We start from the raw sequence: 4,371 nt of genomic DNA on the forward strand, positions 1-4,371 counted from the left end.
CAAAAAAAAACGTTTCTGGTAATATTTTTTTATCGAACAAATTTCTGAAACTCCTTCAAAAGTGTTCCATCCTGGCTCCCTGAATAATCTAATCTACTGTCTTGTGTCTTTTAATTATTTATCCGTCTTAAGGTGAAACAGAAGTGTCAAACGCTATACAACAAAATATAGAATATTGGCAGTGACCGATTTATCCAATTATCATGGTCAATGCATCTTCGTCATGCCCGTTTATTCAGACATTCTCCAGGAGAAATAATGTATTTTATCACTGTCTTTCTCATCTTATTCTTTTCTTGATGTTACAGCCTGATGTGGTTCCTGGTCTCCTCAATGAGCTTTCTCCAACTTGTTCGATCTTGAGAGGCTGATCTCCAACTTCTCGTTTTCTCACCTCAGTTTCGGTCTTCCTGAAGCAATACATCCCATCCAGTAGCTTTATAGGAATCTCGTCATCATCCCGGGAGCATTGCTGGCCTACTTAATCTTCCAAACTTTTCTTCCCAGAGCACCTATTCTTTCTTTATTTATTTTGCAAAATCATCAATTCATATAGGATCATTAGTATGGTACATATGTTTTTAATTTTAAGGGTATGGAGTGCATTTAAATACAAAGCATTACAACGTTTTGTTTTTTTAAAAATAATTTCTTCAATTAAGGTGATAGATCATCAATTTTTTTAACAACTTGAATACATTTTTATATCATTTTTAATTTTTTCAAGAATGATAACTGGCCAGTTATCCCTGTTTCAATCCTGCTTTGAAATCTTAAGATCCTTGCTGTCGAGCTGGAAGTGGTCCACTGTCAGACGCACCTATTAGTAGATATGGGCCTTACATACATGTTTGCTATGCATTTTGACTACTTCTTCGCGTCATTTCTATTCAGTGTTGTTTTCCATATACTTTTTCTGGATTTCAGAAGTGTTTATGGGATTCTAATGTTTGGCTAAATGTAGGAAAATATACGATGAAAAGAGAAGGAAGATCATCTTCCGGTTGGTGGAAGAAATCACTGGAAACATTCGTATATTTCTTAGTTATAACGTCTTCATCACAGGTCCCGATATTTAATAAGCCCAATTCTTCACCAATGTCATCTGTATTAATTACGAAACCTTTTCGTTTATTTAATTTTTTTAAAATATTCAACAAATAGACTTTTTAAGGCCTATACATGTAACGCAGTAGACGGCCGTTGTTACATTATTCTAATTTTTTATGGGATGGTTTGATGTGTTGCGCAAATGTTTGTGCAACATTACGTAGTGAATCGGTCGAGATTGGAAATTTTACTAAAGTAGAGAACGTCGCACTACTGCTGCAGCATGCATGTTTTGTTCTTAACACAGATGTACAAAAAGGAATGTTGCGCACCAGTCTGATCGCGTAAGGATACTTTGGAATATAAGTTTGCCCTTTTAAATATATGAAATGACCGTCTTTTATCAATACCTTACTTGACAGCTTTTCCGTACTTTAGATGAAACCAATGGTATAATTAATCTTTTTAAGTTAATATTGACCAAAAACCAATTGGCTGTCCACGCTCTATAGTTGAGTGTCTTAATGAGCAGAGGAAACCTAGAATATCACTTTTCCAGAACATAAAAATCTATAAATATATATTTACATCGTATACGTCTTTATTACCCCTTCGTGAGCATTAGAGCAGGAGATAGCATTCCGATCTGCATTGAACAGAAGTAGGAGTGAATAGCTAAGGTATAAGAAAGACGGGTACAAAGTGCCCTAGAATAGCTAAGAGGATTGGCGGGAGATCGTGTTGGCCGCCTATAGCCAGCTTATGGACTCCTATAGAGCCGGGAGCAGTATATACTGCTCTAGAGAAAAGGTCGACGGCCAGCTAAATGGTCCTGGCACAATTGTGTAAACAGTTCCCGTTATGCACTCTGGAGCATTTCCTCCTGTTCCGCTAGTCTTTAGCGGCTGCCGTATCTGTCTTTTGTGAGGAACCTCCGGTCGTCATACTCTCTTCGTCTTGGTTCGGTATTCTTTCGCTGTTACGTGTATTTCAAAGGGTAACTATGTTATGATATGTAAGAACTGAGGATTCTCATCATACTTTTTACCTTTAGACATAAAAAATTACGTTTTTGCGATATACGTTAACTAATTTAAAGAGAAAAAAGAATAGACTAAATACATTAAAGGATGCCACTTCATTATTTTTCGTGACATACTCGTGGCATAGTTATAAGTTTAAGGATACGTATTGTAATTACAAGTACAGTTTTTTTAGTTTTGAATAAAAATATATTTAACCATTCCGTGTAATTCATTATTTATCCGAGTCCCTTTGGTTTTTATATCATATATGATATCACTTAAAAACATTTGAGTTGAAACTTTCTTACAGTATCCAACAGTTATTGCTGTAATGACCGCATTGATATCTTCATCAGTAAAGGTAAACATTCATACGTATGAAACATTCATAAGTTATGAAGGTATCGATGGTCAAATAGTTGTATTTAATAAGTTGAGTAGCTGCTCAATATTGAATTGAAGCGTGTCATTTTATTTATTATGATGGTACTTAATGTGTAGTAATAATAAGTTAACTTTATTCTAGCCCGAACCCGATATTATTCCTTCCATAATAAACTCCCTAACCACCCAAACCCACTCGTTTCGAACCTTGCTTCCTCTTCCATTCCTGGCAATCCTCCGAGGCGCCTGAAAAGAAGATGGCCTCGTGACCTTATATTGTAAACTGTTTTTAGAGTTCTACTACTGGGTAGTTTCTCTACATCCTGTATCATATCATTATTTCATTATGATTTTTTTTATGCAGTTGTAAATATCAATAAATAAATAAATAAAAAAAAAAAAATTATTCTAATATTTAAATAGTGACTACTAGCCGCATCAGCAAGGCTCGAGCATCCGGGACATCACTCGATAATCTCTCTCAATTAAAGATTTGCTAATATTAGTAATTAAAAAAAAATCATCGGTAATTTTAAGCCATCTGATGAGTCAATTATTAAGAAAAACCGCGTTATTTTGACTTTGAAATATGGTGGAAGTTAATCTCAGATCAACGTTAGAGAATGAAATATTGACACTGATGCGCTGATAGGAAAAGTGAGTTACACTTTTTTGAAAACATTGAGCTATGGCCGTATCGGCAACCCCCTTAGATGACAGTGGTAGTAGCACTTTTTTGGAATTAAGGAAATTTATTTATAGTGCAGGGGCGTACGTCAGATTTACAAATATACTATTCGTATAGTTCGTTGGTTTTAACTGCTCAAACAAGTTTTTTTTCCGAAAAATATATTTTTTTTTTAATTAAGAGAAATAAATCCGGAATAAACAGCATTATAACTTTGTTTTTTGTGACAGAAAAACTTCTCTGATGCTGTAACCTAAAGAAAAGAAATTATTGTCATCCAACCATAATCATGGTTACTGCTCTAATGGATTCTGTGCATATCTGGTCCACCCTAAATTTTATTTTTTATGGTAAGTTTAAATAAATCCAAGCCTTTCTCGGCTTTTAATATTGTTCTAAACAAGAAGAAAAACCAACAAAGATCACTAAAAACATTGATTTTATAGTAATACACATCCGTTGGCTGTGCTTGTTGTGTATCAAAATCTAGTGCTTTGAGACGCTATAGAATGGGGTCCCTTGATGGTTTTTAAAAGTGACTTAATTCCATGCTGTGCATAAGCATTGAATACTACAAGTCCAGTTTGACTACTGTTTAGTTCACAAGTAACGATGGCTTCCGAGTTGTAAGCTGTCAACTGTCATGAAATGAAAAATATATGTATATATAGTTGACCGATTGAAGAAGATGGTCAGGGAAGTTTAATATAATTTAGAAGGGGAAATTTAAATATAAGAAGATGGTCATTAAATTCTTTTATTAATTTCATAATACACCATAATATCTGAGATCAGTTGGTTACAGATGACATTTTCTGTCTGTAATAATAAATTAAGAAATTAATCAGACATAATAGAGAAATCAGACTTCCTACTCTTAACTTCATTTAATTAACTCTTAACATTATTAAATTCTATAGCCGATTATATTAAATAGCATCTACATTAAATAGACATAATACTGCAGACATATTTATTCTATCTTATGTACAGAGGCCATATGAAGATAAATAAAATAGTTATAAACTATTTATTCTTTTTTTGACCGCAGCTCTGACCATCTTCTTATATTGAAATGAAAAATAGTTCATTATAATGGGAATAGGTCCAGCAAAGGTAATTCTAATTTTACAATTATATATGGGCAAAAAAACTGTGTGGCCACACTTAATTATAACTTTTATTAAAATTTTATAAAAATAATTACACAATAATAGAATAGAA

The sequence above is a fragment of the Halyomorpha halys genome, unplaced genomic scaffold, assembly GCF_000696795.3.
Source record: "Halyomorpha halys isolate HHAL.00 unplaced genomic scaffold, Hhal_1.1 Scaffold1302.1, whole genome shotgun sequence".
Classification (NCBI taxonomy): domain Eukaryota; kingdom Metazoa; phylum Arthropoda; class Insecta; order Hemiptera; family Pentatomidae; genus Halyomorpha; species Halyomorpha halys.